This window comes from Ceratotherium simum, chromosome 27 (assembly GCF_057802395.1).
Source record: "Ceratotherium simum simum isolate JZ-2026a chromosome 27, ASM5780239v1, whole genome shotgun sequence".
NCBI classification, from domain to species: domain Eukaryota; kingdom Metazoa; phylum Chordata; class Mammalia; order Perissodactyla; family Rhinocerotidae; genus Ceratotherium; species Ceratotherium simum.
The window spans coordinates 40,693,013-40,714,645 of record NC_141926.1 but is presented as its reverse complement, the minus strand read 5'-3'; the positions used below and the strand labels follow the sequence as shown (position 1 = coordinate 40,714,645).

At 38.1% G+C, this 21,633-nt stretch overlaps 1 long non-coding RNA gene across 3 annotated transcripts in view; it reads right to left on the bottom strand.

Moving 5' to 3' along the window:
- The window catches only part of LOC147913485 (uncharacterized), a 55,371-nt gene that overhangs the window by 10,044 nt on the left and 23,694 nt on the right, over positions 1 to 21,633 (bottom strand). The window contains exons 5-6 of one of the 3 annotated variants that reach the window (XR_015548758.1): positions 14,689 to 14,812; positions 5,493 to 10,917 (exon numbers count right to left, since the gene is read on the bottom strand). The exons of 1 other annotated variant lie outside the window; for it this stretch is intronic. This is a non-coding gene — a long non-coding RNA (uncharacterized LOC147913485). Of the gene's footprint in view, positions 1 to 5,492; positions 10,918 to 13,674; positions 14,813 to 21,633 lie in introns of those variants that run through there. One more of the 3 variants, XR_015548757.1, reaches the window with a different exon arrangement.

The following is a 21,633-nucleotide window of genomic DNA, read 5'->3' as shown; positions in this document are numbered from 1 at the left end:
ATCTATGGACAGCTAATTTTCAACAAAGGAGCCAAGAATATACAATGGAGAAAGGAAAGTCTTTTCAAAAAATAGTGTTGGGAAAACTGGACAGCCACATACAAAAAAATGAAAGTAGACCATTATCTTACACCATACACAAAAATTAACTCAAAATGTATTAAAGACTTGAATGTAAGACCTGAAACCATAAAACTTCCAGAGAAAATATAGGCAGTACACTCTTTGACATTGGTCTTAGCAATATCTTTTTGAATATCGTGTCTACTTGGGCAAGGGAAACCAAAGAAAAAATAAACAAATGGGACTACATCAGACTAAAAAGCTTCTGCACAGCAAAAGAAACCATCAACAAAACAAAAAGATAACCTAACAATTGAAAGGAGACTTTTGCAAACCGTATATCTGGTAAGGGGTTAATATCCAAAATACATATACAACTCAACAACAAAAAAATGAACAACTCGATCAGACAATGGGGAGAGGATCTGAACAGACATTTTTCCAAAGAAAATATGCAGATGGCCAACAGGCACATGAAAAGATGTTCAACATCACTAATTATCGGGGAAATGCAAATCAAAACTACAATGTGGTATTACCTCACACCCATCAAAACATCTGTTATTAAAAAGACAGGAAATAACAAGTATTGGAAAGGATGTGGAGAAAAAGGAACCCTCGTACACTGCTAGTGAGAATGTATATTGGTGCAGCCACTGTGGAAAACAGTATGGAGATTCCCAAAAAAATTTAAAATAGAAATATCAGATGATCCAGCTATTCCACTTCTGGGTATTTATCCAAAGATCACAGAAACACTAATTCAAAGAGCTCTATGCACCACCATGTTCATTGCAGCATTATTCACGATAGCCAAGGCTTGGAGGCAACCTAAGTGCCCATCAACGGATGAATGAATTAAAAAGATGTGATATGTCTACATATACGATAGAATACTACTCAGCCGTAAAAAAAGACAAAATCTTGCCATTTACGACAACATGGATGGACCTTGAGGGTATTATGCTAAGTGAAATGTCAGATGGAGAATGTCGAATACTGTATGATCTCATTCATAAATAGAAGATAAAAGCAACAACAGCAAACACATAGATGCAGAGATTAGATTGGTGGTTACCAGAGCAGAAGGGGGCGAGGGAAGGTGAAAGGGGTAAAGGGGCACATGTGTATGGTGACAGAAGAAAACTAGACTTTTGGTGGTGAACACAATGCAATCTATACAGAAGCTGAAATATAATGATGTACACCAGAAATTTATATAATGCTATAAAACAATGTGACCTAAGGAAAGAAGGAGAGAAGGTGGGAAGGCAGGAAGTCAGGAAAGAAAGAAAGAGAAATGAAAGAAGGAAGGAAGGAAGGAAGGAAAGAAAGAAGGAAGGGGGAAGTAAGAAAAGTTTATATTCTCAGTCTCAGACACAATGGAGAAAATGCACTATGTATTTTTTTGTTATTGGGGTAACATTGGTTGATAATATTATGTAAATTTCAGGTGTACGTCATTACATTTCATTTTCTGTGTAGACTACATCATGTTCACCACCCAAAGACTAATTACCATCCATCACCGTGCACGTGTGCCCCTTTACCCCTTTCATTCTCCCCCTGCCCCCTTCCCTTCTGGTAACGACCAATCTAGTCTCTATGTCTATGTGTTTGTTTGTTATAATTACTGTAGTCTTTATCTTCCTGAAAAGGTGCTCAACATCACTAATCATCATGGAAATGCAAATAAAAACCACAATGAGATATCATCTCACACTTGTCAGAATGGCTATTATCAAAAAAAGCAACAAATAGCAAGTGTTGGTGAGGATGCGGAGAAAAGGGATCCCTCATAATTCGCTGGTGGGAAGGTAAACTGGTGCAAGCAGTGTGAAAAACACTATGGAGTTTCCTCAAAAAATTAAAAATAGAACCACCATACTAGTGGTAGTTCCACAGAACCGTAGAAGTGGATTCAGCAATACCACTTCTGAGTATTTATCTAAAGAAAATGAAAACACTAATTCAAAAATATATGTGCACCCCTATGTTCATTGCACCGCTATTTACAATAGCCAAGACATGGAAGCAACCTAAGTGTCCATCTGTAGATGGAAGGATAAAGAAGATGTGGTATATATAATGTAATGGAATACTAGTCAGCCATAAAAAAGAATTAAATCTTCCCATTTGCACCAACATGGATGGATCTAGAGGGTATCTTGCTAAGTGAAATAATTCAGACGGAGAAAGAAGAATATTGTATGATTTCACTTATATGTGGAATCTAAACAAAAACAAAAGAAATGAGCAAACAAAACAAAACAGAAACAGGCTCATAGATACAGAGAACAAACTGGTGGTCGCCGGAGGGAGGGGGTGGAGGGAAGGTGAAACAGATGAAGGGGATAAGAGGTACAAACTTCCAGTCATAAAATAAATGTCATGAGGATATAATGTACAGCATAGGGAATACAGTCAATAATATTGTAATAACTCTGTATGATAACAGATGGTTATTACTCTTATCAGGGTGATCATTTTGTAAAGTAAATAAATGTCATATCACTATGTTGTACACCTGAAAGTAGCACAATGTTGTATGTCAACTGTACTTCAATACAAAGAAAAAAGCAAAAAACAGATGGCAGGATGGATTTGGCCTGCAGGTCATAGTTTGCAGAGCCCTGGTCTAAGCCATTGTTTTCTCATCCATTCATTCTTTCATTCGTCACTGTTCAATGATATGTGCTTATCACTGTACTTGGCATTAGGGATCAAAGACATGTTTTCATTTCTCAAGGAACCCAGATTCTCATGGAGGGGGCACACTTAAATGATTATTACCCAACAGAATAAATGCACATTGTAGTGTGCATCAAGTGATACAGTAGTGTAGGGAGAGGTGCAATTGGAGGAATGAGGAGGAGGATGATTACAGTGTGTATCAGTTACTATTACTGTCATCAAAAGCAACAGTAATAGCTAATAAGAGGGTTCAATATGAAAATCAAAATTACTTTGTAAAGGCTAAAGATCTATACAGATGTTAGTAACTATTACTGTCTAGCAATTTTCTCCAGAAATTCAAGAATTATTGAACGTTGGTTCTCTACAAATATAAAAGGAAAAACTGTAAAACAACACTGGCATAACACTATTTGTTATGGTGTATACATACACACACACACATACACACACACACGACATCTTACTATTCTAATGTAGAAATTCAATCACATATCACATGTAGTTTACTGATTAGAGGAATTCCAATTTCGGTTTTACATTCAAATGTATCATCTCTGTCCCAGAAATACAACCATTGAAATAAATTAGGAATGTGATTATCAGCTAATTTGCAACAGTTAGGATACTCATCCTACTAAGTAGTTTTTTGCCAAATGTAAAACAAAATATCCTCCTGAGGTAAGCAGCCAATCTACATATTTTTTGAAGGTAAAACAAAATAATTTTCCTTTAAAGTTAATCAGAATTTCACATGTAAGCCCTGATTCCTAAGCTACTTATTTAAAATACAAGTGATGCTTTTTTCAGAGTCAAAAGCTAAGAATGTGTTCAAGTCCAAGGTGTATAAATATATAAAGAGGATTTCTTTCAAGTGATTTAGAGGGTGTGGGGGTCATCTGGATTGCTTGTTGAAATACTGTTTCCCTGATCCGGCTGAGAGGTTCTGATCCAGTAGGTCAGGAATGAGGCCAAGAAATTCGCATTTTTTTGAAACAAGTAGATTAGGTTATTTTGATACAGCATGCTCAAGGGCAACACTTGGGAAATGGCTTTAAGAGGAAAACAGTTAAGGCTTTTATTTTTCCCTAGTTCTAGTTTGAGAACATTCCAGACACCCTAAGGGAGGCAGAAGCCCATTGGCTCTATCTGCCTGTGTTTAAAGACAACTCTCAAAGGAAGTAGAGTCCACCAGTGGAAACGAGGGCAACACTCTCGGCAGTTCAGGGCCAGAATAAAGAACAGTGCAGACAAAGACAAGCTGAGTGTTACCCTTTGCAGCTTAAAAGTCTAAACAACATGCAAAAACCTCTCATATTTGGCCTTTCCTTGACGGCTGAAGAAAAGGTGCTGTTGATTCAGGCACTCACATCCTAAAGAAGAAACTTCAGGTAAGAAAATGGTGATTTCAAGATACTTAAACACTGTTACACCAGTTTGAAGACAAAAACAAATAAAATAAAACCTCACAATTATTTTCTCTATTCATCCATTACCCAGAGGCCTTTTTGTTCTGGGACTCTTGACAAAAGTTTCAAATATCTCAAATATAACTTTCAAACACCATTATTTTGCTAGCATGTCCAACGTGACACTCTGGGGCAATATGATGTTGGTGCAGCTTGATTTCTGAAAGAGACAAAGGTTTTTGCCTTGATTATGAATTCAATTGCAGAATATGCAGTAGGATGATCATTTCTTACAAGAAAGAGTATTTCTGTGTGTGTGTATGCAGATTTACGTATATATTATACATACTATACATAGACATTATATATTATTAATAGTTTCTGCTATCACATTAATTTCATGAAGGAAGCACTTTTATAAATTCACTTTGCCTTTAACAGTGTTTTTAAGACTCGTGCAAGACATGGCTTCTAGCTTCAGTTTATTCAGTGTGTGTTTTCTTCTAGCCTCCATGCAGTGTTGTTACCCCCCAACGTGGGGCCTTCTGCTCACCTCAAGACATGCCAATAGTCAAGAGGCAAGGTGCTAGGAGAAAAAGGACTTTTTTATTACAGCTTGCTAGCAAGAGGGAAGATGGCTGACTCATGTCTAAAAGAACCATCTTAAGGGGGCATGAAATCTTACAGCAGTTATATAGGCCATTGGGTTATTGGGGAGGGCGTTAGGAATGTTGACCTTCTGGTGTTACAGACTGGGAGTGCCATACCAGATCTTTCAGTCTTCATTGATGATGGCTATTAGCATAGATTCTCTGTTTGGGAGTCATCACATTCCTAAGGAACTCAAAAAAACAAAGTTATCGTCTTATCGCAGCTGGGAGGTACATGCACAAGAAGGGGTCGTCAAATCTACAGAGCAGTTAGATCTCCTGGAGGGTGCGTGTCCAGCTGGGTTAGTTTGTCAGAGGTCATTCAAGGTTAAAATAGAGTTTTTCTTTTCTACAACATGGCTTCCCTCACGTCAACCTCGTCTTGAGCTGGTGTCAGTGTCACAGTGTAAGGTTAGGAGCACAGGCTCTTGGCATTGAGAGCTTGCCAGCCTTCCCACCTGTGTGACCTTGGACAAGCCACTTCACCTCCCTAATTCTCAGTTTCTTTGTAGGGATGACAATGGTACCTATCATACCATTAGCAATAACAACGGTGCATAGGGAGGATTTTAGTACCTATTCACGTGGTTGTGAAGATCACAATAATCCATTAAGTATAATTTCCAAACATTAATAAAAGTAAATGACTCATACAAATATAAAATAAACACATGTCAAAGATTTTATTAAACTCATTAATTAATAAATAAACCAATCAGATGACAAGGCTGATTCAGAGCATTTTGAGGATTTGGGTATTTATAGGCATTTTGAAACACTATTAGTAAAGATTTCTAGGTAAAATTCAAAACTGATTAACATCCTATGAGATAATAATCTGTAACAATTGAGTTTATTTTTCTCATGGATAGAAATTATTTCTATCTGTGTTAGAAAAATTTACAAGTTAACATGTAATTTGATTAAGTCTGGACTTTTCATCAACAGCCAACAGTGAATTTAACAAAGCACATTCTCTAGATTGTTAAATAATTTGGAGTGGGCCTGCTAGATATTAAAAGCATGCCCCTTTGCCTTGTTTACACGTCTTAACTTTTCTTAATACCTTTCAACATACAAGGAAGCTATAAAAGTTAGTTACTAATATTTTTATCACTATTATGTAGTTTGTAGCCCAAAATGTGTTGTTCACCTCAGTTCATCACTTTACTGTATCATAATGCTTGTCCACTGTATTGGCAAATTCCTCTCCCATATATAAGAGGATGGCGAGTTCTTTAGGCTGCACCGAGGCCACGCACTGCTCTTACCGCTCGCAGGAACCAGAAGGATAACTATGGATTTACAGCATATATTGTTTGAGTGATTGATTTTTTATTCATCAACTGTTGATTGAATGTCAGACTCTAAAGATACTGCACTGAATAGGACATAGTTCCTTCTTTCATGGAACTGTATCTAATAGTTATTTATATGTAATATTTATCGAAAACTCATTTCTACTTCAAATGTCAATACACGTGCCATAAGCATTGATTAGAAGAACCACCCACGGCAAAGCATTTTTGTTAAGTGATATGAATTTTTACCCAGGAACTTCTTTACACAACCTAACTTATCTGGAGCAAGTCCATCAGAGTCCCCTAAATCAAGGTATAGGTGGCAATTAATGTCAGCGCTCTCGGTGGGAGCTTTCCAGTTCTGCACATTCATTTTTTAAACATCCGAAATATTTTTCTGTATTTTAAAGTAACCAACAGTCACTGAGATGTCACTAAATACACATTAAACAGATCTTCTCAAATCTATTTTGCTGCCATTAATTTCAAGATATTTATTTTTTCAGTAAAGGATTTTTTCCATAAAGTGAACAAGACAAATCATGAGAAATTAATATCTTTATGATGATAAACAAAATTATAATAAAATGAGCTAATGAATAATAAAATTGTATCATTATACTTATCATTTATGTTATGACCAAAAATATTCCTATTTTTCTGAAAATATGTCTATGTGCATATGCTAATGGTCTCATCAATATTCTTCATACACTTCAGTAAGTACATACACATTAGTATTTTTCATTATTTAAAAACACACAGGCATAGAGGAATTTACACCATGAATGGATTTTACTTAATGCCCTGGTTCTGAGGAAAGCTGTTTTAACTTTTCTCCCAAAATGTACATACAAAGACATGTACAGTTTTATACATAATTTCAAAGGGCTTACAGATCCTCTAGGATTGTTCTCTAGTCACAAATATACTGCAGAAAACTTGTGTCTACACTAAACATTTAAATGCCTAGGAAGAATTTGTTTTTTTATGCTCTGCCAAATTATTTTCAAAATAAAAAATTCATTTCCAAATCAAATATTAAGACTCAATTTATTTTGTAAATAAGAGTAAAGGTTAAGTTTGCTTGAATTAGGGGAATACAACTGTATATGTCATACTAAAGACTATTTTTGAGTTAAAAATTTTAAACAAGGAATAGTGGTTAGTCATTTCATTGAGTTCATTTCATTTACACTTTTATTGCAAATATTAATTATTGGTTTTAACTGAGGATATCAGTAATTTACAAAGTATTTACAAATTATGCACACCTTTGATTAAATAGCAAAATCTCCATCATTATTTTTACAAGCAATTTATTTAATTAATTAATTAATTTATTTATTTATTTTTGTGAGGAAGATCAGCCCCAAGCTAACATCCATGCCAGTCCTCCTCTTTTTTTTGCTGAGGAAGACTGGCCCTGGGCTAACATCCGTGCCCATCTTCCTCCACTTTATATAGGACGCCGCCACAGCATGGCTTGCCAAGCGGTGCATCGGTGCGCGCCGGGGATCCGAATCTGTGAACCCCAGGCTGCCGCAGCGGAGCACATGCACTTAACTGCTTGCGTCACCGGGCCGGCCCCATTTTTACAAACAATTTAAATAAATGATTCTCTTTCCAAAGGAGGACCTATATATTATCTCCATGAGAATAATGGTGTGTCTTGCACGAGTGGTTGGTTTCTCTGAAGCAGTTACACGCTTGGTCACTAGAAGGCAGGTGTGCAAACCCAGATGCAGCACTTCTCAGTCCACTCACACCAGTGGAAGGGCAGATGGAATCCAGAGATCCCTCAGGAATCGGGACAACACAGGAGAGGGATTGTGAGGGTGGCCGTGTGCGTGCCGTCTCATGAATGCCACACTGTGCAGGATTTGGATTTTCGCTTATTAAGAAAGATGACAATTTCTTTAGGCACATCTAACATATCACTTATGCTTCATTTGACAATTTCTGTGCTGGATTTCAGATTCTGCATATTACATACATATAGACTGTTACTTATCCTCAAATGATAATAAATGAAAATGAATATCCTTTTAGAAATTAGTGGATAATTCTCATGAAATCACCCAGCCAAAATATCAGAATTTGGAGACAAAAATGAACTTTGTTTTTGCAATAGGCAGAAGGAGGTGTTGGCGAGGCTGTAAAGGAAGCCGTCTGCGGTTGCTGCTGGGTTTGCCATATTGTACTGCCTGGTTGGGTGGCGAGTCTTTTCAAAGGGAGAGGCAGAAGCAAAGAGAGCATCAGGACAGAGCTTACTGACTACTTGTTGTTGTTGTTGCATGCTGACTTTACACAAATAAAAAGCATTACTTTTCCACCTTTGAAATAGTATCCCATCTGTAAATGGTTTTCTGTTGATGACAGCACTTGAAAAATCCAGAAGAGAAAAAGAGAAAGTGTTTTTTGTTGTTGTTGTTGCTTGGAAAAGAATGGATTTGATGAAGTTTGGAATAGTTATCTGCACTGCTTGATCCAGACAGTTGAATTAAAGTATTAATATTTTCACAGGACAAGAGATGATCCTTTCTAGAAAAACTACATGCTCAAAATATTTTGTATTTAGTTCTTAGAATGTCTATTTTTATAATAAAACCAAAATGAAGAATTATTTAATTTACCATTTTCAAGGGGTAGATATGAATTTTGTGGTTGATTCAAGTCCTTTGGTCTCTGATTTTGCTCTTTTTCTGCTATTCTCTACCTAGTGTCTAGTTTACTGCTGATCAGCCCGTCCTCCATGTTGAGGTGTCAAAAAAAGGAGAAAGAATCCACACAAATTAATTCTCAGCTCACAGCGATGTTAAGACGCTCATTGAGAACAAAGGTTTAATATACTCTTTAAAGTAAAATTTCAGATTATCTGTAGATTTGAATTTTCCATTTCCCATTGTTACAGATAATTAAGAGTTGTATTTATACTTAAACTGAATTTGTTATAAAACTTCTTTTAAAGTAATGAAAAGAGCCTGAAAACATTCTTATCTTTCCCTAGGTGTGAGACTAATATTTTTAATGCTTAACTAATTGAACTTGAATGACACTCCCAGCTCATGTTATGTCAGAAAGTACAAGTTCCCCACTCTGTCAGTTATTTTACAAAGTAGGTTTTTGAAAATTCTCATGCACAAACTAAAGAATGTAGAGATATATGATAACCTACCAGATTTCTGAAGGGATGGACAGGATTTATAAAAGGATCTTAAAGTAACATAAATAATATAAAACACATCACACATAAGGGAAGGGACAGTGCAGTTACCCTCCCCATTCCCAGATGGCATTACAGACATCTTCACACCTTCTGGTCCAGATCTACATAGAGTAGACTTAGTGGCTAGACGTTTAAATGCTCGCCTCTCTCTGACCTTGACCTCGGTGATGGAGAGCCTGTGCAGGGGACCACAGAAGCTCACTAAGTTATGTTAGGAGAAGGATACAGATCCCGGGCACTTGTGGGCCCTTTTGGCTGGGTTGTACTGAGGCTGAAGATGGTATAACAACTGGAAGCCAGCTTTTCCTGTATCTCCTCATCCTTTCCCAAGTAAGAAGTTTCTCTTACGGTAGTGATGTATTTTTTGACACCAACTTGCAATATGAAAGAAATTGTAGGTAAAGGTGAGTGTTTATTTTGAAGATTGTTGAAATTAGGCTTCATTACTTTCCAATTTATTTATTTAATAAACGGGCTAAAACATGATTAATTTTTCTTAGGTTTTTTTTTTTTTTTTTAACAGGGCTTTGAAATTTCTCAACTTTGAAATTTCAATTGCAGAATGTTATTTTCATGCAAATGAGAGAAGCACACACACCAGAGTATTCATCTAGGTTTTTAAATCTTGGTGTTCAGAATTATATGAAAATAGTGTTTGCATAAAAATTATATTAGTTTATGACATAGAATACACAATTGTAGCATATTTTGACCAAAAAAATCTAGGAAAAGAAAACTTTTTAAGTAGGTAAGGGCAATAGAAATAAAGATAATAATACCTCCCACTATCCATTAATTATTTATGGACCTTCAAACACATTCTAGGTGCTGTGGTACCGTCATCCATTCAAGGAATTTACATGATAGTGGTAAGATGAACAGTACACAGTACCAATATGACAAGAGACGTGTCAAAGTGCAGCGGAAATGCTAAGCTGGGAAAAACTGAAGTCTTGAGATGAGGCGAAGGTTGACAAAGCTTTACAGAGAAATTTATCAGAGAATATTAGGCGTTTATTGAACATACAAGCAGAGAAAGGCAATCTAATTGGAGAGACTAGCCATGTAGGGCACAGAGGCGTGAAACACCATGAACTGGATGAGGAAGCCAAGCAGCAAAAAGGAGGAGTGTCAGAGCTGAGTTTGTAAAAATACACAAGGGAAGAAAAGAGAAGGCTAAGAAATCTGTATTTTTGTTTGTAACCTAGGGGAGAGTTATTGATATATATTAAAGCAAGAAAACAGCATGAAAAGAGATAGTTTCCAGCTATTCTGGAATGAGGATTTGCAGAAGCATGGAAATAAACAGGTTCCCTGAGACAGAACAGAGTCTCGTTCAGGTTCCCTTATTCTGGTTGAGAAATAAGAAAATCCTTGCTACCCAAAAGAGATCAGTCCAGGGGTTGGCCCAGCGGCATAGTAGTTACATTCGTGCTCCACTTTGGTGACCCAGGGTTCTCAGGTTCGGATCCCAGGCATGGACGTATGCACCACTTATCAAGCCATGCTATGGCAGGCGTCCCACATATAAAGTAGAGGAAGATGACCATGGCTGTTAGCTCAGTGATAATCTTCCTCACCAAAAAAAAAAAAAAAAAAAAAGAGAGAGAGAGAATGAGATCAGTCCAAGAGGGCTAAGAAAGCATGTGGGGTTTCTCCAGGTGTGTTCTGGGTAACATATGATGGTGACTATAAGGGGTAGGAGAATTCAAGAAGAGAACTAATGTCTGGTGAGCATCCAACACATGTCAGGAAATACCTTTTAGTACACATGATCTTATTTAGTTTTCACAACAACCCTATAAGGTGTGAGTTATTACCTCAAAGACAAATATGGTTGAATTAAGTTCCAGAGAGGTGAACTTGCCCAGGATGATACTGGTAAAGGCAGAGACAGGATCTGAAACCCTCCCTGTCTGGTATCACAACTTACACTCTTTTTGTAGACTCTCCTACCTCAAGTAGCATCTCTGTGGTTGAGTGTTTAGTAAGAAGATGACCAACCATTCCCAAATTCTACCGCTTTTCAAGGAGAAGTCTTTGGGACATGATTCTGAGCTGCCCCTCTCTGGTTTTATGGGGAAGGGGTAGTGCAGTCAGAAGGCAGCCAATACACCTTTGTGAGGCTAGGATGGGTTCATCTCTCAAGGAGGTCACAGTGCTGGAGAAAAGGGAATAGATGCCGGAGATGTTCTGGATGCAGAACTGAGAGGATACGGGGACCCATTTGATATATGAAATGAAGGGGAGACGGGCATTCAGGAATGACTCTTCGGGCTTGGGAGACTGGATAAAAGAAGATACCATCAACAACATATAGAATACGGGCAAAGGTACAAGCTCCATGATTAGGGGATTGAATTTGGCCTGAAAACAATGAGACATACATTAGTAATTATTCAAATAAATTCAGGAGAGAGAAACCAGAGATTTTACAACAGCATATTTCATACATTTCCTGTTAATTAATTTACTGCAGGCCCTGGCAAATTAACACTATAGTGGACTATAAAATTCATTATCAGTCACGTCAAGACAACTCTGAGGATTATTATTTAGGATCATTTAAATATATCAATTAGAACTTTAAGACACTGTTTTTCTTGTGAGAGATATGCAAATCACACTGGAAAGTTAATTTATTATGGCTAGTGTCTGAAAAGTTGTTAGGGCAAATAAGACATGAAGAGAAGGAAAACAGATTTATTACCACGACATATTTTTATGTGCTTTGGCTACTGCACAATTTGAAATGATTTGGCATAGTAATGCTTCTTATGATCACTATCATCAAGTCCGAACATCATTTTTAACTATGAGAGGAAAGAAAAAATATGTTCCTAAGTATAGAAATTCAGGAGGTAGGGCAAGATGGTTGGAGAGATGGATAGTTCAAACAAAATAAAATGACTTTCCCTTGCCTTGTTTTTTGAGAGCTTTCATTCTTATAGAATTATCTTGAGTTGAAAATACATAGAATTATTTCATTGAATCAATATGACATTTTTGGCTCTCTGTATTCAAAAGAAACGCAAAGAATGTATTTCATAAGCAAAGAATATGTTTACAAAAGCACACCTCGCACACTTATGGTCATGTGCAGCTGTCAATCTGACTCCCAGCAATCCCAAACCTGTTTCTGCTGAGGGATTCATACTATGGCTATGAACTCAATCATTCATGAGTATTACTGAGTGTCCACAATGTGCCGGGCAGCATTCTAGGTATGGTCCTGAGAATAAAAATGGAAAAGTTCTTCCCTAACAGGGGAGAGAGACAATAAATAGATACACAGATAAGCATAAATATAATTTCCAGGGTGGCTTTGTGCTATGAAGAGTGATAAGGAAAAAGGCCTGTTTTACATAGATTAGCCTGAAATAGTGGCCAGGATCCAATCATGCAGCATTTTACAGGCTTGATAAGGGATATATGTTAGAGCAGAACCAGTAGAACCTGCTGATGGCTTGGATGGGTGTGAGAGGGAAAAAGAGGGGTCTAGAAGGACACCCATATTTTTGGCCTAAGCAACTAGGGATTTAGTGGTACTATAAGAAAAATAGGGGAGATGTGGGGAGGAACAAGTGTAGACAGAATACGGAGAAGTTGATTTGGGAAATGTTTATTTTGAGATGTAGATCAGACACGCAAAGGAAGATGTGGCAGAGCCAGCTGATGTTTAAGTCTAGGGGTCACGGGAATTCAGGTGGAGCTAAGAATCCGGAGAACTTCTGCACATGTACTGTTTTTAAGCTATGGGAACAGTTGAGACAACCCGAATGTGGATAGAGAAGGGAAGATGGCTGGAGAGAGGCTCCGGGAGCCTCCCGACATCTAGAGGCCTTGACGAGGAGGGTGAGCCGCAGAGCAGACTGCGCACCGGCAGGAGGGTCCTCAGTCAGAGCACCTCTGCTCTCCACAGGACTTCTCTCTAACTCAAACTGGCAACCCACTACAGTCTATCAACTGTGGATATTCTCTATCATAGCGAGAACCAATGCACTGGGGAAATAAAAACGCTTTGAAAGGAATACTAGGGAGAACTGGGACCACTGGGATTTCTAAATGTAATAAATAGAATTACAAATTAACATAAAGTAAAAAGGACATACGTGTACGGTGACAGATGGCAATTAGTCTTTGGATAGTGAACATGATGTAATCTACACAGAAATGGAAATATAATGATGTACACCTGAAATTTATATAATGTTATAAAACAATGTTACCTCAATTAAAAAAATTTTTTCACAGACAGTAATATTATGGCAATCCATTTAACAAAAATTAGTTCATTTATTAAACAGATACTTTTAGCTTTGTAGCTTACATGATATAGTATACATTCTGTCTCAAAAATATTAAAATCCATATGTGTGGCAAGGCAATTATATTATGGTTGAATACAACCATACTCTTCTAAATAATAATGTCCATTTCTATAAAACTTGAAATTTTATAAAACATTCTTTGATTAACTCAGGCAACTGTATAAGGCTTGGAAGGTACTATTATCATCATTTTGCTAACAAGTACTCTGGGATTCAGAGGTTAATTGATTGGAATAATGTCATCCAGCTAGGAGCTGGCAGATATGTGACCCGAACGAGGATCTTATGACTCCTAATCCAATGCTTTTCCCACATCACCATTTATTGTGCAGTTCAATTTCTTATTTGCCCTCAGAATCAGAGGCCTGTGTGTGGGTTGTGCAGGTCGTGTATCGCATGGGTAAACCATGAGTGGTCCCCTCACACTGGGAAGTAAGCAGCCTGAGCAACACCAGCAGTGGCTGTGATTAAAATAATACCTTACTTTGGCTATTACTTCAAATAGTCTGAAACATGGAGAGAGAAGAGCTAAAACCAATTTGTCATTCCATCAAGGATAATTATCATCCTTTCAAACAATAAAAAAGAAAAACTGGATTTTCCAAATGATGATGACTATTACTAAGATTCTTTGTTAAATCTAAAATTCTGCAGGTTTTCTTTCTAATATAGTATTTTATGTCTATTTTTCATTTTCTAGAAGCATTTCTTTTAATTCACTTTATTCTTAATTCACGTTCACTCACTCAAATGTTCCCTAAGCAACATTCTAAGTTTCTACCCTGTCTTCTTCCAGCAGGTTCTTGGGCCCGTCCTTCCTTCCACCTTTAAACACTACTGGCCGTTAGTGAACCAATTAATCAATGGTGGTGGCCTTTCAGTACCCATACTGACTTTCATCCCCTCAGTGTCACTTCTGCTCTTAGTTCCTGATTTACCACACTGTTTTTTTCATTTTATTCCTAATTCTCAATTTATTTTCCTTTATCATTTAAATCTGAGAATGCTCACCATATTATGATAGACTGAATGACTGGTTTTTATCACCTCTCCCACTCCTCATGCTCCTGCTCTTGTGAGAAGTCAGTGAAAGTCTCACAGCCCAATAATCTCTCTCTCTCTTCATAGCCTCTCCCTAAAAATAAAAAGAATGAAACGAATTATTTCTTTTCTTTTCCTTTTTCTTTTTTTTTATTGCTCTAACATTGGTTTATAACATCGTATAAATTTCAGGTGTACATCATTATAGTTCTATTTCTGCATAGATTACATCATGTTCACCACTCAAAGACTAATTACAATCCATCCCCACACACAGATGCCTAATCATCCCTTTCACCCTCCTCCCTCCCCTCCTCCCCTCTGATAACCACCAAGCCAATCGCTGTCTCTATATGTTTGTTGTTTTCATCTTCTACTTATGAGTGAGATCATATGGTATTTGACCTTCTCCTTCTGACTTATTTTGCTTAGCATAATACCCTCAATGTCCATCCATGTTGTCACAAATGGCTGGATTTCATTGTTTCTTATGGCTGAGTAGTATTCCATTGTGTATATATACCACAGCTTCTTTGTCCATTTGTCCCTTGATGGGCACCTAGGTTGCTTCCAAGTCTTGGCTATTGTGAATAATGCTGCAGCGAACACAGGGGTGCATGTATCTTTACACGTGCGTGTCTTCACATTCTTTGGATAAACACCCAGCAGTGGAATAGATGGATTGTATGGTAGTTCTGTTCTTAATTTTTTGAGGAATCTCCATACTGTTTTCCATAGAGGCTGCACCAGTTTGCACTCCCACCAGCAGTGTATGAGAGTTCCCTTCTCTCCACATCCTCTCCAACTTGTTGTTTCCTGTCATGTTAATTATAGCCATTCTGACAGGAGTGAGGTGATATCTCATTGAAGTTTTGATTTGCACTTCCCTGATAGTTAATGATGTTGAACATCTTTTCATGTGCCTGTTGGCCATCTGTATATCTTCTTTGGAGAAATGTCTATTCAAGTCTTTTGCCCATTTTTTAATTGGGTTGTTAGTGTTTTTGTTGTTGAGTTGTATGAGTTCTTTATATATTTTGGAGATTAACCCCTTATCAGATATATGGTTTACAAATATCTTCTCCCAATTGTTAGGTTGTCTTTTCGTTTTGTTGATGGTTTCCTTTGCTGTGCAGAAGCTTTTTAGTTTGATGTAGTCCCATTTGTTTATTTTTTCTATTGTTTCTCTTGCCCGGTCAGATGTGGTGTTTGAAAAGATGTTGCTAAGACCGATGTCGAAGAGCGTACTGCCTATGTTTTCTTCTAGAACTTTCACAGTTTCAGGTCTTACATTCAAGTCTTTAATCCATTTGGAGTTAATTTTTGTGTATGGTGTAAGGTAAGGATCTACTTTCATTTTTTTGCATATGGCTGTCCAGTTTTCCCAACACTATTTGTTGAAGAGACTTTCTTTTCCCCATTGTATGTGCTTGGCTCCTTTGTCAAAAAACAGCTGTCCATAGATGTGTGGGTTTATTTCTGGGCTCTCAATTCTCTTCCATTGATCTGTGTGTCTGTTTTTGTGCCAGTACCATGCTGTTTTGGTTACTATAGACTTGTAGTATATTCTGAAATCAGGGAGTATGATACCTCCAGTATTGTAGTTTTTTTCTCAGGATTCCTTTGGCTATACAGGGTCTTTTGTTGTTCCATATAGATTTTAGGATTCTTTGTTCTATTTCTGTGAAAAATGTTGTTGGAACTTTGATAGGGATTGAATTGAATCTATAGATTGCTTTAGGAAGTATGGACATTTTTTTTGCGTGTGTGAGGAAGATCAGCCCTGAGCTAACATCCATGCTAATCCTCCTCTTTTTGCTGAGGAAGACCAGCTCTGGGCTAACATCTATTGCCAATCCTCCTCCTTTTTTTTAATTCCCCAAAGCCCCAGTAGATAGTTGTATGTCATAGTTGCACATCCTTCTAGTTGCTGTATGTAGGACGCAGCCTCAGCATGGCCGGACAAGCAGTGCATCAGTCTGCGCCCGGGATCTGAACCCGGGCAGCCAGTAGCAGAGCACGTGCACTTAACCACTAAGGCACGGGGCCGGCCCTGGACATTTTAACTATGTTAATTCTTCCAATCCAGGAGCGCTGAATGTCTTTCCCTTTCTTTGTGTCTTCAATTTCTTTCAACAATGTTTTGTAGTTTTAAGTGTACAGATCTTTCGCCTCTTTGGTTAAGTTCATTTCTAGGTATTTTATTCTTTTTGTTGCAATTGTAAATGGGATTGTTTTCTTAATTTCTCCTTCTGCTACTTTGTTGTTAGTATATAGAAATGCAACTGATTTTTGTTTGCTGATTTTGTATCCCGCAACATTACTGTATTGATTTTCTGTTTGAATGATCTATCCGTTGGTGTAAGTGGAGTGTTAAAGTCCCCTACTATTATTGTGTTACTGTCTATTTCTCCTTTTATGTCTGTTAATAATTGCTTTATATATTTAGGTGCTCCTATGTTGGGTGCATAGATATTTACAAGTGTTATATCCTCTTGTTGGATTGTTCCCTTGATCATGATGTAGTGCCCTTCTTTGTCTCTTGTTACGGTTTTTGTTTTAAAGTCTATTTCATCTGATATAAGTATTGCTACCCCTGCTTTCTTTTCATTGTCATTTGCATGGAGTATCTTTTTCCATCCCTTCACTTTCAGTCTGTGAGTGTCTTTAGGTCTGAAGTGTGTCTCTTGTATGCAGCATATATATAGGTCTTGTTTTTTTATCCAATCAGCCACCCTAAGCCTTTTGTTTGGAGCATTTAGTCCATTGACATTTAGAGTAGCTATTGATAAGTATGTACTTACTCCCATTTTTTTACTTTTTTTCTGGGTGGTTTAATAGTTCTTCTCTGTTCCTTTCTTCTTCTCTTGCTCTCTTCCCCTGTGGTTTGATGGCTTTCTTTAGTATTATGTTTGGGTTCCTTTCTCTTAGTTTTTTGTGTATTTATTATAGGTTTCTGGTGATTACCATGAGCTTCATATACAATAACCTAGATATATAGTAATCTATATTAAGTTGATGGTCTCTTTAGTTTGACTTGTTTCTAAAAGCTCTACTCTTTTACTCCCCTCCTCCCACATTTTATATTTTTGATATCACATCTAACCTCTTTTTTGTGTGTTTGTATCTGTTACTCTCTTATCATGGAAATAGGTAATCTTTTCCTATTTGTGGTCTTCTCTTTCCCCCTTAAATGAGTCCCTTAAGCATTTATTGTAGGACTGGTTTCTCAGTAATAAACTCCTTTAATTTGTGCTTGTCTGGGAAACTCTTTCTCTCTCCTTCCAATCTGAATGATAACCTTGCCAGGTAGAGTATCCTTGGCTGTAGGTTTTTTTCCTTTTAGCACTTTAAATATATCATGCCACCCTCTTCTAGCCTGTAAGGTTTCTGCTGAGAAGTTAGCTGATAGCCTTATGAGGTTTCCTTTGTATGTAACTTGTTGTCACTCTCTTGCAGCTTTTAGGATTCTCTTTTTATCTTTAATTCTGGACATTTTAGTTATAATGTGTCTTGGTGTGGGCCTCTTTGGGTTTCGTGCTCTCTGTGTTTCCTGTACCTGGATGTCTGTTTCCTTCCTTAGTTTAGGAAAGTTTTCAGCTATTATTTCTTCAAATAGATTCTCTCTCCCTTTGTCTCTCTCTTTTCCTTCTGGGACACCTATAATATGGATATTAGTGTGCTTGATGTTGTCCCAGAGGTCCCTTAGACTGTCCTCACTCTTTTTAATTCTTTTTTCTTTTATCTGTTCAGCTTGAGTGATTTCCTCTAGTCTTTCGTTCAACTCACTGATCTGTTCTTCTGTATCCTCTACTCTGCTTTTGAGTCTCTAGTAAATTTTTCATTTCCAGTATTGTATTCTTCATTTCTGATTGATTCTTTTTTCTCTTTTCCATTTCTTTGTTGATGTTTTCACTGAGTTCATCTATTCTTCTCCCAAGGTCAGTGAGCATCCTTATGACTCTTTGTTTGAACTCTTTGCCAGGTAGATTGCTCATTTCTCTTTCATTTGATTCTTTTTCTGTGGTTTTGTCCTGTTCCCTTACTTGGAATGTATTCCTTTGCCTCCTCATTTTGCCTCTATCTCAGTGCTTGTATCTAGGTATTAGGTAGGTCAGCTATGTCTCCTGATCTTGGAGAAGTGATCTTATGTAAGTGATGCCTTATGAGGCCCTGGTGTGTGGCTCCCTCTCATCACCAGTTCCAACTGTTCCAGGAGTGACCCCTATGTGGGCTACATGTGTCCTTCTGTTGTGGTGGGGTTGCTCTTACTGTAGGTACCCAGGGAGACTGAGCTGTACCCTGCCTGGCTGGTTGTAATGCTCAGCTGTGTGTAGTTGTTGTGGACACTCCAGTCTCTTTATTGGGTGTGGGGAGCCCCAGTACAGCTGGCTGCTAGGACTAACAGCATATTCCTGTTACAGTTTTTTTGTTAAGTGAGTAAGCCCCTAGTGTTGCTGGTTGTTAGGCTCAAGAGCTTACAATTGCTATAAGCCTCCAACCTAGAAGGCTCTTGTCAGCCCTCTCTGAGGATTGCAGCTGGGTAGGGCTGGCCCCAGACATGGGAACACCTAATTGTTTCAGGCTTTGGAAGGTGGGGCCAATCCCCTATGTGGCTGTTTGAAAAGCACAAGTCTTCTGCAGCTGACAAGCCCCACTGCCCACAGGGCAACACACACCATCAACACAGTCCTGCACCAGCACATGCCCTGACTCCCTGAAGTGTACCCAATTGCCCCATGGCAGAGGCCCCACACCCTCCCCCATACACCACACACCCCACCAGCTCCTCCTGCATGCCCTGCCCTGCAGAGGTGGATCCACTCGCCAGGCTGCAGAGAAGCCAGGCACCTAGCCTATGCAGGCCCACAAGCTGCCTAAGGGCTTGTTGTTGGGTGGGGCCAGTACTTAGGGTGGGCTGCTTGCCCTGGCTAAGCTGGATTAAATACGTGATATAGTGGGTGGGGCAGGCCCTGGGCTAGCAGGCCAGGGGGAGAACTCCAATGGCCTCTGCTAGCATCTGTGTCAGCACACATACACCAGGTGACAACAATGGCTGCCGCCAATGTCTCAGTCCCTGGAGAGGTCTTACCTCTCAGTGAGATGCACCTAGAACCTATCAGGTGAGTCTCTTTTCACCAAAGGACTGTGTATCTTTCTTTCTGGTGGTTTTAGGTTGCTTTCCAAAACAGGCGAATTTGTGCATGGGCCCTTTAAGAGCCAGCTTTAATTTCTTTATGTCCCAGCTTTTCGGGGGGTATTCACCATTGTTGTTAGTAGCTGGCAAAGTCAGATATTATGTCTCAGTTGTGCTGGGTCAAAAAATGTGTATAGCGGCAATGCTCCCCAGCTCAGTTCCCCTGCTCTTCCAGGAAAGGCTGCGTACCTTTGGAGTGCTCCTGGGTGGCCGTGAAGCGCTGTGGGTTGTGAGGGTGGTGTTTTTTTCTCTCCAGAAGGGAATTTCTGTCTCTTCCACCTTAGTCAGGACTGTTGTTTGTTGCAGCATTCCTTTTATCCAGTTTTCAGTTCTCACTCAGGGGTAATTTTTCCAAGAGTAGCTGTAAGTCTGCTGTGTCCATGGGAGGAGGTGGGTTCAGAGTCCGCCTATGCTGCCATCTTGACTACCTCCTCCAAATTATTTCGTTTCTATTCTCCTCAAATTGTTCCAGCCATAATATACCCTGGCTCTGCTGTATTGATGCAACTGGAGCCCTCCCCCACCATAGCCATTTTTTAAAGTGAAACAACAGATTTACAAGTCAAAGGAAAAAAAAGGCTTTTTTGTGTGTGTGTGAAGACAAACTTTAATAGCTGTGTTATGAAATGCACACTAAATAAGGATATTTGGCTAGTTCTTTTTGTTGCTAACATTAATCAATATCTACCAGATATTTGATTAAAGAATTAATTAGAGAACAGGAAGTAAATCGACTAATGACACTTGGGACGGTGGTTTCATTGACCTGCTCCTTATGACACTATCTACTCTACCCAGGGGGCAGAACTAGTGTTATCAGTAAATGAAAGGCCATCGGAAATATTTTGGGATTTGAGGGGTTATGGGAAGACTTTATTTCTAGCAGGTGTGGGACATCAAATTGCTAGCATTTTAATCTAGAGTAAGCTAATGGCATACTGCATTCCGTGCTTTGTGGGATTAAGGTTAGAAAAGCATAAGATCACTGGCTGTGTGGGCTGGGGTCAATTTCTAATGGAAAAAAGGGACCGATAACATTGGTCTTTCCTATTTCATAGAGTTGATAAGAGGGTCAAAGGAGATAATGTACTTGGAAGTACTTGGGACAATATAAAGATTACATAAATGTAACACTATGAGTTCCTGGAATTCTTTACAGTGGCTTTCAATAAAAGAATATAATGCAGAAAATGTGGATATTAAAATCCAAAATAATATTTTTCATAGAATTTAACTTAAATAATCTCTGTGCAGCAAAAGCATATGTCATTCATTATTTAATATCTTTAGGCAGGAATAAAATGTTGAAAAGCACTATTGACGTGAAATGCCAAATATTACCAACAGATTGGTTTACGCATTGGCAATCCTATTATTTCTTGTTTAAATCAGTTAGTTAGGAAATCAATGGACATTACCTTCAATTGAAAAATGATTGTTTATTTGACATGTTCCGGAATGCTTATGCTGACTTTTGGTTTAGTCATATTTAGTATTCCTTAAGATAAATTTAAAATTTGATTTACCTGAGTTGATAGTCAAATGGTTATGAAAAACTTTACAAAACATAAGTGGGGTAATTAATACTACTGGTGGTTGCACCGTAAATCTTAGCCACTTTATTTTAGGCTCATTCCTTTCCCTTTAAGATAGAAAACTAGTAATATTAATAACATTTATGAGATTGATTTTAACCAAATGTACCAATACTAACTCTC